Source organism: Rhyacophila brunnea, unplaced genomic scaffold, assembly GCF_057557595.1.
Source record: "Rhyacophila brunnea isolate RB1 unplaced genomic scaffold, BYU_Rbru_1.0 scaffold_10, whole genome shotgun sequence".
Lineage (NCBI taxonomy): Eukaryota > Metazoa > Arthropoda > Insecta > Trichoptera > Rhyacophilidae > Rhyacophila > Rhyacophila brunnea.
This window is the reverse complement of record NW_028232752.1, coordinates 738,414-752,564: the sequence shown is the minus strand read 5'-3', so window position 1 is coordinate 752,564 and position 14,151 is coordinate 738,414. Positions and strand designations below refer to the sequence as shown.

The 14,151-nt window shown below is 34.4% G+C and overlaps 1 protein-coding gene across 2 annotated transcripts in view; it reads left to right on the top strand.

Annotated features, from left to right (window-relative positions):
* Window positions 1-14,151, top strand: part of rdx (BTB/POZ and MATH domain-containing protein rdx) — a 522,524-nt gene that overhangs the window by 236,722 nt on the left and 271,651 nt on the right. For both annotated transcript variants that reach the window (XM_085949586.1, XM_085949578.1), the window contains exon 2: window positions 8,529-8,602. The gene's annotated coding sequence lies outside the window, so the exon portion shown is untranslated. The remainder of the gene's footprint in view (window positions 1-8,528; window positions 8,603-14,151) is intronic.

Genomic DNA, 14,151 nt, shown 5'->3' with positions numbered 1-14,151 from the left:
TATGGAAGGATCGGGGAATTTCGATTGCCACAAAAATGATGCTTGTGCACACATTAGTGTTCTCGATATTTCTATACGGAGTCGAGTCGTGGACCCTGAAGGCAAGAGAACGGAAGGCAATTGATTCCTTTGAGATGTGGTGTTGGCGCCGAATGCTTAGCATTTCTTGGACGGAGCACAGGACGAACCAGTCAATCATCCAGAGACTGAAGATAAAGGAACGGCTCTCGACGATATGTCTGAGAAGAATTCTGCAGTTTTTTGGACATATTGTCAGGCGCGGACCGGACAACCTGGAGAGACTGGTAGTTTTGGGTAGCAGAGGCGAACCAGAGGAAGAGCGTCTGCGCGATGGAGCGACCAAGTGATGAAAGAGCTGACTGGGGGCACCATCCATTCTGTCTGAGAGAAGCGGAAGATCGAGAAAGATGGAAAGTCTTGGTCGCTCAAAGGATGGCGAAATTTAAATGTGGTCACGATCCTCAGCCATGAGTGCACGACCAAGAAGAGATGGTAATATAATTTTGGTTTTACTTCCTTTTCCATTTATTTATTTTATGATCCCTGTGCATTGTGTGATCCCTCAAAATAGCCCATCCCTCTTTGTGCTTCTCCCTTAACGTAACCCCTTTTAAATTTACTTTTGCACTCATACGTTAGAATTCCTGGTTTTTATTAGTACTAGTAAGAAAATAAAATAAATACAACCCTCGTCTTTTGCGAGAAGTCCAATTCGTTATGCATTCGAAATGCATTTATTTTATTTTACTGAGTTTTGAACACGTTTTCAATTGACTTCACTAGAATGTAACCTGCCTGCGGTGACAGGCCAAGAATATTAATATGTTATTCATTTTAAGTTACTGTGGAAAATTCAAACAGATAACCAGTGCTTTTTTCCCGGAAAATTCGCAATAAACACGCTCGGAGGTAATTGGATTTATAAACCGTTTTATTGTTTTAATTTTCTACAATACATATTCAGTAAACAATTTCTATTTATTGTGGAATTTATTATGTCGAGTAATTAATTATTTATACGTAGGTCTTAAATTATTGTTGGCAGAAATCATAAAGTAACAGACTGTTGACTGATCGAATACGTACCTAAATCTGTTGGTCGGCGTTGGACACATAGGTAGGTCAGTTAATCCATACCAATGGGTTCAAGTCCCATACGGTTGATAGGTATATATTATTGTTGATGTATAGCCGTCTAATATAACAACATAATTAAATATTATAAGTAATAATATAAGAATAAAATAAATACGTGTTTAACTCTAGCACTGGCTGCGCGCCACTGCTAAATACTAATTACTGTTCTATGCTTCACCTGTGTGTACGGCGTGATCCTAGTTAGTACTCGAAGGTCTATTGTAACGCGCGCATAATAAAATGTAATCTGTTACTCTGTATATTATTATTCATGAAGATGATAATAAATAAAGTTAATCATAATATAATATATAAAACTACGTTGATAATTTACGATCCTTAAACGATCTACTATTCCCAACAATTATGTTTTTTTTCTTTTCTTCGATTTCTTGTAATATCTTCGATGTTGTCCTACACAAAGTTAAAATAAATATCACTTACTTAAGCTGGCGCTACAGACCATTCGGGTCCATAGCCGACAGCATAACCGTCCTCTAGAAATCGCTATCCCGAGCTCTCACTCTCTCTTCAGTCCGTCACACTCAGCCTTTCTGCGTCCCTCTTAAAGCTATTGGCCATGGGGCTGAGTGTCTACATGGGTTTTTTCATAAACTTAAGCCGGCTCGCACACCACAACTCGCATCGTGTGCCTGACCGCCATAAATCAAAACTTCCGAGAACGGGCAGCCGGTGTTCCATGATACAACCTCGCACATCTGCCTAGCGACATCGACATTCGCCGCATCGCGGCTGCTCCGAACGCGGCAACAGTCTGGAGAGAAATGGCCGATTGTGCGGCTGTGCGCATGCGCGGAGTCGATATTGGCCGATGTCGACATGCAGGCTCTGGCCAACGCAACTCGACGCATAGAGCAGCGTCGCAGTTGCATCGGCCAATCTGCGAAGCTCCATTTGATAACGTTTGTTTCTTGGTTTACGATGATGTCACATCAACGAATTCGTCGTAAGGCATAAAGCCCACCAAAAAAGCGCTCGATGCGCTCACCACTGAGTAGGCCCCCTCCCACCCGCGCATTACCCTTCACCTATGTAATAAGGAGCCCAAGAAGCACAAAATAATAGTTATTATCAGCGTCTCTCATAACAAAGCAATAAAAATATTAAATTATTTCGGGGCTTGTAATTAATATTCACGATGACATTATTCTACCAGCGAAATATCGGACACGCAATAAAATGAAACAATGAGTTCTCTGTTATTAAATAATGGCTTCTCGCCCGTCGATCGACGACGCTTCCAGAGCGTGATTTTGCTCGCCGCGTTCAATGAATGGACTACGTTGTATTTTCGTTCATTCGTATCGCCGAGAAGCCAAAAAACGATGACTCATGGGGCGGGCGCGCATAATGCGTCGTCAAATCCAGTGTGCGCTGGCGTATTTGATTACGTTGTATTTTCGATAATTTACGCGCCACTTGTGAAATTTTGCGCGAGAGCCCCACTTGCTGCGTTAAGTGGGTTTTACGCCTTGAAGCTATTGGCCATGGGGCTGAGTGTCTACATGGGTTATTTCATAAACTTTATGGAGAGCTAAGACTTCGACTATATTGGGCTTATGCCCATTAAACTAAATATTAATATTGCCTTATGTTTGTAGCATAATTTTCTTCAGAATGCATATTTTTCAATTATATTATGTACCCACCTGCGTTGTATATTTATTAAATTTACAACCTTCTGACAGCAACTTTAAATACTCGTACGATGACACCAAGGAATTATAATTCATACTTAACTGTGTGTTAGACTACCTAAGTTGTTTCGTATTCTCCCTACCCCTACTCTACTTAACCTAATTTTCCCCTCTTGATTTTTAGGTTATGTTTACTAATGTACCTACTGCACATATTTTCAGCAATGTGCTGCTGATACAGCATGATATTATGTTTTAAATTAATTTTCATAACATAGGTATAATAATTTCTAAAAAAACACTTTTCCAACACTGTCCAAGTACGGATCCAAGTACACTTGGATCGACTGCCATCCAAGTGACAGCTTCATACTATTTATTCCTATCCAAGTTAACTTGGATGAGTAGGACGCGGTCCAAGTAGCTTGGATAGGAATAATTAGTATGAATATGTCTACTTGGATGGCACTCGGTCCAAATGTACTTGGATCGTACTTGGACCGTGTCAACGCGGCTTTACAAAATGTTTAAAGTTTGAATACTTACGCGTATTTTTGTCACATGCAGTTGGAGCCAAATTCGCATTATAATGTGAATATTTTGATTTCAGTACAAGTCAACCATTTTTACCACGTTTTTATTAGTTCGTATTCTTGTTTGTCCGGTACAGATTTTTTCTTGTGTGTCCAGTACATTTGTTTTCTTGTTTGTCCAAGATTTGTATTGGACGATTGAAGATTTTTAACTAACTTTCCGACTAGCTAGACATTTGAAATTTTAGAATATATCAGAACACGACGACAATGCATTCTTTTAATACTTTTAGCCATTTTTAAGCAGAATTGAATTCATTTTCAGTTAATTCTGTTTTGTATGGAAAGTTATTATTGTTGGTTGCTGGGGTCCTAGCAACTAAATTATTACGTGCGTTACTATGAAAATCAATATGTCATGTCAAAATGACATTTCAGTATTCTATAATATTTATTCAGTATTTCTATCAAGTAAAATAAAAAGTTTTTATTAATACATAGAATTGTCAAGTTTATATGATTCAACAGAAAATTTAAAAACGTGGTACATACATAAAAAGTTCTTGTAATTATCTTGTAATTATCCGTTTTTAAATTCTCTGCTTTTCGTGTCATCTCCTATCAGGTTGATCTTCACTAACTGCAACAGTTCCCTAGTAAAGATATCATTGTTTCTCTTTTCTAGAATCATATCCTGTAACTAAAAATAATCATTTGTACAATCACTGTGTATCTGTTTGAGTGGATATATACACACTTGGTGTTAATTCATGCGATTTTGTTATGTGTGGCTATTATTGTATAGTATGTAAGTACTCAATTAGTGAGAAATATATATATTTTTTTTACGATATTGGTATAATTTAACAATTTTATGACTGGCTTGCACGGTTTCAAGGCCTTCTTTAAAATATTCTGACGAGTCGATAGCTTCATCTGCGTCAAAAGAGTCTGGAATAGAAACCGTAAATTGTTTCACTGTATCGGATCTTCTGTCAATGTATTTATTGTAGAGTACTTTGTCATCATTTCTATTCGCCATTGTAATGAAATAAAATAACATATCATTTTCTTCTTTGAACGTGTCTTTCAATTGTGTGGATGTCCGCATTCTTCACGTTTCGATATTATTATAAAAAGAAAAAAAATGCCTAGAAAAGCGATTTGTTGTGAGCCAACTAACAGCGGCATACATACGTTTTTTCTGCTCTGATTGCTCAAAAATGTTCGCCACAGATCTTCTTGCTGCGTTGTACCTATTCTCATTCTTGGGCCGTATGTCATTTTTTGGAGAAGAAAAGAATGTTGTTAATGCAAGGTATCCGATTTTTTCATCATATTTCATGTGTCTAAATTAGGCGCGCATGAATAGTGGGCTCGCACACAGAAACATTACTTGAGTGCCGAGGCTAGTTTACACGAGTCACTGCGGATGATTATCCGGAGTAGGGATTCCAATCCCGGGATCCCGAGCTATTTTCGATACCTATGAATCCCGGGATTGATAAACATAATCCCGGGATTTCGGGATTGATTTTTTATCAATTTTTATGGAAAATAAAATAAAAGCGAAAATAAAACAGAAAACATACTTTTAATAAAAAAATAACTACATTAGAAATAAACTGAGTTTGAATGAAGTTTGATTTTATACCCATGTGTAGGTTGCCGATTCATTTTATTTTTTCACATGAATTATTAGAAATGAGAAAGATTGGGAAAAAAACAATGCTTGGCACTTTTAACAAAGTAATTCTACCATGATATACGTTTTACGGCAGTTTCATATTTGGCTGACTAATTAGATTTATGATGCGGAAAGGCCATAAGTACGCCATGGTTATTTGCTTTTTACTATTTTAAATCTCGCTAATCCATTCATTATGTCTTTACTATCAGAAACAGCAATCTCATATTAAATTCACATTTATTTTTTATATTACAATATTATTTATATTACAATATTATTTACTCCATTAAACTTGTGTATTTCCAAGATTGAACGTATACAATATTAACAATAAATGTCTTAAATAGTATAAATTATACTAGATTTATTTTTGACCGATTTTATCAATGTTATTTGTAAATATAAAAATTTTATATTAACAATGGAAAAAAATGCCAATCCCGGGACCAGTCCCGGGATTGTCAAATTGTAATCCCGAAATCCCGGGATCAGAATTTTGGCTCGGGATTGGATTCCCTAATCCGGAGAGAATTGCATACTGCTTGTTTACACGTGTCCGAAAGTGAAATACTCAAATCATTTCAAAATGGCGTCAATTGAAATAATAGTGCAGGCTGGAATTCACACAATTAGTGAATGTTTGTTGTATGTAGAGGAATAGGAAAAAGTGGCGTTGGTGGATAAAACCATGGGTAATGCGACGTAATATCATGGGAGTATTTATTTAACCGGTTTGTTTTCAATTCAGAATGACAGTTTACGTACTTATGTAAATACTATGATGACATTAGTCAGGGGCGCAGTGCGCATGCGTGACATGGGCAGTGGCGTGGTGCAATCATCCGCGATGATCGAAAAGTAGAACATGTTTAACTTTATTCGATTTCGATTCCGGACGATCACTTTCGATGATTCGAGGATGAATTTGCGTTTATAAGGGTCACTGCGGATGATTCCTCCGCGATGATCGTCAAAAGTGAACCGTGTAAACGGGGTTTTACTAGTGGCGAAGACCCATTACTAGTCAATTAGCTATTTAGACCTAAGCTTAGAACCTACCAGAATAAAAATAATTTTTATATTATATATAATTATATCAGTAACAGACGCCAAATTTTGATGTAATAGCTGTCGCAACATATTTTTAACCTCGTAGGTATATTTACCACCAATAATCAACCATTTAAACGCTGTAATAATCCAAACGACATCTACTGGTAAATTATCATAATAGGTCGGCAAATTGTATCAGAATTGAATGCTTTTAATTAACTTTCAAGTATTTCAAGTAAAAATTAAATAATTATTATTTTTTGTATAGCTTTAAATCATTACAACTAAAATTGAAATACGTTTTTTAACTGACTAACTACAATATTTGCTTATTACACGTTATTATTCAATATTGACATAAGTGTGTACCAAACTATTCGTCAGTAGTACCTACATAAGATAACATTATTTTTATTCCTATGTCTTGTATATATGACTGACAAGTACCTATGAGCAAAGTTACTATTCGTCACTGTATCTTACATTATGCTATCATAATTGGTGAAGATCGATCCACTGTTGGATGAAGACCTCCGCTATCTCCTTCCAATACTCCCGGTTCCTAATCGTTCGCTTATGTTTAATATAACATGTTTATTTGTTTGTTCCATACAATTTTGAATTTTTACCACATAAGTATACATAGGTGCAGTTTAGTATTATTTTCATTTGATATATTGTATACCTACATGTTGAGAAATCTAATTAAGTTGGTACTGTAATTGTTGTGTTATTTTAGATGATTATAATATATCGATCAACGAAGCAACCTCGTGCGAAGCTGGTATAATATTGTAATGTTATCTTTCAGTTATTATAGTAGTACATTTAGTTTGTTAGTGGGTCGTGTGGTGTAGCCTAATACCTCTATGGGTGTAGCCGAACGAAGAAACCCGGGTTGCTAAAGTCGATTCCTATGGAATTTGCAAAACTGTCAACAATTAGATTGTAATATAAATTTCTATCTGTACCTAGTCGATAGTATTAATGTCATCATTTTAGTTTGGTATTATATAACTGTTGATTGCAGATCTGTTTCTGCAGTCTTTCACATGTCAGTAAAATGCTAAAAATGCCCATTAAAGTTTTGTTGGCGCCATATATCGTAGAAAATATTATGAAATGTGACATACATCGATGTAATACTGCTGCGACTTCACTTATTATGTAGGTTCGTTTCTAAATATTATTCGCATCAAAAAGCGTAAAAAAACAGGCGATTAGCGAACTAAAAGTGATTTCGCCGCGCGACTTTTCCCATCTGCATGTTTCGTGTTTTAGAAATTATTATTGTTTCGTTGTTGTGAAAGCGTGGCAACACTGACGACGCATCGAGCAGGGCTGCCACTGCGCTGTGATTATACGTAGTTTTCTATGGATATAGAAGAATAATTATTATAGATGATCATTCTACCAAAGCGGCACCATAAATGATTCGCAACATTGTTGCACACTTTGACAATTGTGTTGACATTATTCGTTACAATGCCTGTTTTAATTCCTGTTGACAATACCACCACAACTGCAAATCGCCAAGTACCAATGGTGCCACTGTAGAATGATTTACCTATACGTATGCCTAAATTTGATTGACAGTCTCGGTGACTCATTTATCTACTGACCGTCGATAATATAATTAATTTCAGATACCAATTGGATCGTATCGACGCGTCATAATTTCTTTACATGAGAGCAATTTGATAACAGATATCGGTTTCGGTTTCGTCATATTTCATATTTCTCACTTAATTCCTTACCAGAAAATTGTTGTAATTTCGTAACGGCTTGACTCTTGCTGACGCACACTTGAAATAATATACTACATAAATGATTATTTTTTGCCTATCCCACCTTCTTTAATATATAATATGTATTATATGTACTTGTAAGTATGTCTAACGACACAACAATTATTACAATAAGTATATTATATTTGTCTTGATTTACCTGTAACGCATCTTTAACGCATGATAGAAAACATGTGTGAAACAGGGAGAAGACGTTTTAAAAGGTGAGAGAAAACATATTACACGTAAACGAAAATTCGAAATTTGAAAAATAAACTGACATGCAAATAAAAGAATCGTTTATTTTAATCAGGTCGTGAAAGAAAACAAATGATAAGATACTCTCATAATCGTTTGACAGATGTTTACAGTACAGTGAGTAAATTTTATATAAAAATTTGCTTGATTGAAATTTAATTGATTTCAGGGGTGGATACATTGAAGTGAAGTGTTAAAAACTCAACAAAGTAGCGTTTAGATAAGAAATCAGCGTAATCCGTAGACAATCAAAAAAATAGACACATTATGCATGAGGAAGAACCATCAACTTGACAAATGAACGACTAGCCATACCAAAGTATGTTGACATGTTGCACTACCGTGTGGCATTTTTTTCTAATATATTAGTAATGGTTTTATTTATTTACAGGTGTCTTCGTAGCGTGTATGCTGTTGTTCTAGTGAGGTAGCAGAAGAAGACGAAGAGACCTCCTGATAGTTCTGGTGAGTTTTATCTTCCACTGATTTTACATTATTTAGTCGCCTGCCTTATCAAATGTTGTCACATCAAAATGGTCTGGGCGAAGTCACATTTTTTTCATGCATCTTTGTTTTAGATTATAGACCCTGGCGTAAGAATTCATTGAGTTGGGAGAATATAGCATCCACTTACCGTAGTTCTTCAATCTGAAAATAATATTTCCACGTATCTTTTTAAGTAATATAAAAATTTTATTTGCTAGTCTTTTGCATTATTTTCTGTCCTCGTTTTTGCACTAGTACAAAATTCAGTTAAAATTAATTACATAAAAAAAATGTAGATAAATCAACAATAATAAAATTATTAACCTATCGCGAGCATGACCAACTTCAAGTAAGCTGTGATCTACTTCATTATCATACATAGTATTATTATAACTTCTCTTCATTATCAAAACTGGAAGTGATATACTAAAATCCGCCATTGTCATTCTTCACAACTTGAAGAAACATAATATTATATTTAGTTGGGGACACTGATGCGTTACAGAACAACAATACTTATCTGCGGCTCTCGTGGTGTAGTGGGTAAGGCGCTGGCCTTCCGCCCGAGAGCTCTGGGTTCGATTCCCAGCGAGGACACAATATCTATGTGTTTTTCTCAAAGCCTGGGTGTTTGTGATTGTCCAAAATTACTAGCAACCACCTTGTACGAAAAAGCAAAGACATGGTTATCAATTATTAAAAAAAAAAAAAACAATTCTCGTCTTTCAACGTCACGATAAAATACTCAATTTCCTAAATTATGTTAATTGTCTTCTTTTGGGCACTCCCTGTAATCATCTGCAAACTATTCTTTTAGTCGGCTCGCACATCTAAACTCGCCCGTCTGCCGCACAGCAATAAATCAAACCTTCTAGGAACGTCGCTCCGATGTTGCGTATGAAAACCGCGTACATCTACCTAGCGACAGTCGCTCTCGAAACGTATATATTATATTTTGATGCGGCGACCGGCGAGCCGGTATGGGAATGACCAATATTTCAAATTAAAAAGTCGCATTCGACCAATACGCGGAGCTTCATCTGGCAACGTGTGTTTTGTGAATAACGATGACGCCACATCGACGTATTCGACACGTTTCAGACGGACGAGTTTTGATGTGCGAGTCGGCTTACTATGAAAAGAGCCTACTGCACGAAGTAAAATAACGGAAAACTTGTTAAATAAAATTAAAATAGGAATGGTTACTGCTACCCCTTCAAAAATGTAATGAAATCACAATTCATTACCACTTACATTCTCAGATGTTTTACATATGAGACTATATTATGGTCAATTGTATTGACACAAAATTTATATATGTTTGTATGAGAGTCTATGGATGAGGATTTAGGTATGTATAGTTGTATAATATATATATATTATATTATATTAGGTGAGTTATATATTATATTATATTAAGCGAGTTTATATGTATAATTTTGTTTTTGTTAAAAAATAATGTTATAAAAGTAGGTACCTTGTAAGAGTATTATTAAAGACTAATATCTCATTAGTTAACTCGTTTATTTGTCTTAGAATTGACGATTTACACCTCTTGAGTGTAGTATTTTTATTGTTATAAAGAATTTTGACCTATTATAAGGTTTGACGATTTATTATAATAATATGCTGTCCAGTGTATTGTTATTAATAAGAGAGGGTTTTTACTAATTAGGTTTTTTACTGACACTTCAGCTATTCATAATTTGTTTATTGTATTTTTTGTTGTAACCTCTGACTAAATAGGTAGGTAATGGAGTTTTTACCTACTTTATTGTATTGATTTACTATATAAGGTAGAGTTAAGGGTGTTCGTTGTCAGTGTGTGTTTGCCTTTGGTGAGTGTACACGACGCCTGAAGATGCCGAAAGGCGAAACCCGGGTCGCAAAAACGACTTAAATGGAATAGTACAGAGCTTGAATCCATTAGAATTTCAATGTACATAGTTATTATCTCTTTTCTATCGCGTACGTACTAAATGGTTTAACAGTAACTTAAATCTGTAGAATCTAGATAATATTGTGTAGAATTAAAATTGATGGAAAGGTGTTTCGTAATGATATCAAATAGTTACTAAGTTTTTCTCACGACAAGTGCAATACAATCTTAACGTTACAATTGATTTTAACTGACCCAACTAAATTGTCCTTAATCGTCTTTTTATAGTACTACAAAAGAAAAACAAAACAAAGTAACTGACTTTCTACTGAGAGATTTAGACATAGCGCATTCTAGTAATTATTTACGTAGGCGCGAACTAATCTGTGGACGATTTCTGTCAACTTTAACATTTATTTTAACCATTCGGCACGTTTTCGGTTGCATCACTGTCAAAACAATAAAAAATAACTGTCACTTTCATTTCTTCTTTCACTTCCGGCCTGTAACCGATCAATTATGATTGGCCATTGTTTGCTCTCTGAAATGAACAATAATTAAAAACGCATTGTCTCTGTCATAGTGCGTACAAAGTCGTATCTCTTATAGATTTTTTACTTTAGTTAAATTGTAATTGGTTACAAAATACGCAGGTTTCTACACTTACATGAGAAATTGGAACCATAATTTCAACACTCGTTAAATATAGTGTCGATAGTGCTCGTATGAAATAACACGTGTGAAAATGTCACTCTCATTATCCGTTTTTTTTTCGAATATCAGCTGACTGTTTTCCGTTTTTTTCTCATCGCTATGGTGACCAATGACCGTCCATCCTTTGTTTGTTAGGGAAGAAATGCAAACAGAAGATGTCGACTAAGAATTTGGACGGATTGTTTTATAAAGGGAGGTAAAAAAATAACTCCACTTTTTTCATTCAGGATACATTTTCAATAATGATGATTTATATCCGCCATTAAAATATGGTAGGTACAACATTCTGATCATCATGGGAAGATTTGTCTCAGCAGTGTTTGTACCAGTGGCGTGCGATGACTTTTGGTTGTGGGAATGTTATTAGCTATTACTCTGTACTACATAAATTATCTAGTTAGTATTTTGTAATAAATCGAATCTTGGCGGACCGTTGAGAATTGGTATGGACTCTGTAGCTTTGCTATGTTCTAAAAATATGTACGTAGGTAATATCAGTGACGAATGGTGGAAGTAGGCTGTTAAGATCCGCTATAAATAGTGCACAATAAACTTTGTCAGTCATACGTATTTGTTTTCAATGAATTAAGACTACAATTTACAGATGGCGTTGGTTAGTTTTTTTAAAATTCAATTAAACGGTTATTTAATTAACGGCGAAAGCCAAACCATAATAGATAATAGTCAAAAATTCTCGGCTATCCATAAAATATCTAAAATTATGCCATTAAATCATGCACAATTTTGGTTATTTTTGTATCTATTATAGTTTGGTTTAGGCAGGGCAGGGCTCAATGATTTTTTTTTAAAATATCCAACAAGTGTAATATTAATATGTACCTATTTCTAATTCAACGAAAATCAAGTATGAATGAAAAAGTGTGCACAATTTTGTCGGATCGCCCAAAATATACCAAAACTATTATGGTTTGGAATAGGTAGGGTTTAATTGATCTTGAAAAACTAACCAAAAGCATGAGTAATTTGTAGTAAGTAGTCTTGGTTTAATAAAATCAAATACGTATGACTAACAAAGTTTATTGTACACTATTTATGTCAGAACAGCTTACCTGTCACCATGAAATTGCACGATAAATATTCACATACTATTTATTACACAGTAAATACTCTGGATATATGGAATATTTCTCCAGACGTTCCAGATCCACAGAATATATGGACCGCACGCCAATGGTTTGTACCTATATCTAGATGTTCGTTTTTCGATGGAAATTCAGACGCGTACGGATTCCAAAATAACCCTCTTATTTTATGACTATTCGTCTTCTGATCTCTTTAACTCCATACTAGGCGATTATTTAAAGTCTACCTTCTTCAGAAAAATATTTTTTTAATTTTATATTGACATATTAAATAATATAATCACATAATAATATATTCAATATGCCCAACGACGTCTATCGTATAATTGTCATAATAATTTTACGATCTTTTCCACTATTTCAATAAGCACCATTTATGGCATGTCTCGAAGGTTTAAACAAATAGGCGACATCTCGTTTCGCTTCACATATTGTATGGATTACGTTCGCGTGAATCGAAAACTTTTTTTATATGAAGTTTGTTTCTCATAATTTCAACACGTCTGCGGCGGCCCATATAAATTGGTAAACTATTTAAGGAGCGCTTACATTTTACGTAAGTGCACATTTAAAAAAATAATTTCTATGGGATTCAATCACATATAAATATTGATTGTTGTTAAAAATAATAAATTATTTATCTCCTGATTTTTATTTGTCAGTTAGTTTATTCATAGACTAAGACAATTTATTCAGCGAATTATTTAAGTTGAAATCTGATATTGTATCCAAGTCTGTGTTTTAAATATAGAAGTATTTTAAAATGTCTAGTTTACTGGTTACATTGTTATGGAACAGATTCACAACAACGGATATGTTCAATATATTTTGAGCGTATCTTGCGTTTATATTTAAGAAAATTAATAATTCAAATTAATTGCTTAATTTTATACCATCAGTGAGCTTTTGAAATTTCATCGGTTTTTGTGCACCTACCTATTCTATTATCTTCTTATTTCCCGTAAATACATCTAACAAGTGTGCTTTCTCCACAGCCTACCTGTTTCCAAAAGTCACCCTTCGCCACAATACTATTAATATATTATTAAACATGTAATTCATTGATTTTTGATTTGATTTTTATGTCGTGTAGAATTTAATTAAATAGGTACAGGTAAATGAGTCAATAAATTATTAGCTAGCCACTTCTTGTAATTGCCATTCTAATTTCTTTTAATATAATTTAAAACGATTTCTAGATGCAAAATTTTTCATTTCACGCGATTAAAATGAGGCATGTTAATGAGGCTGCTTGATAAAAATCATTTAGAACGGTTTGGCTAGAAATTTAAAACGATTATTATTTTTTTAAAAATGAACAATTCTTAGTTAGTTGGCTGTAAAAAATCATTTGAAGCCGCTGAATCGAGGTTAAACAATTAATATAAAAAAAGTTTTAACTATAATATCTTAGCGTGACATTTTGAAGTTAGCGCGAACCTCTTCGAAAATTTCACTCGGGTTACTTCATTGGCATTTTAATTTAGTTTTATGAAAATGTATTAATATAATATGTCTATAAAATGTTGTGTTCGCTGATTGAATGTACCCTGATTTTGTGGTCGTTCTGTTTTATCACAACGTTTTTATTAGCTCGTATTCTTGTTTGTCCAGTACAAATCTTGCACTCACTTTAAATAACTTCCCGACTTGCTAGACATTTGAAACTTTTAGGATATATCAGAACACGATGCCAATGCATTCTTTTAATACTTTTAGCCATCTTTAAGTAGAATTGAATTCATTTTCAGTTAATTCTGTTTTGTATGAAAAGTTATTTCGGAAGAAATCCCTAATCCAATCCACTATTATTGGTTACTGAGGGGGTGGTC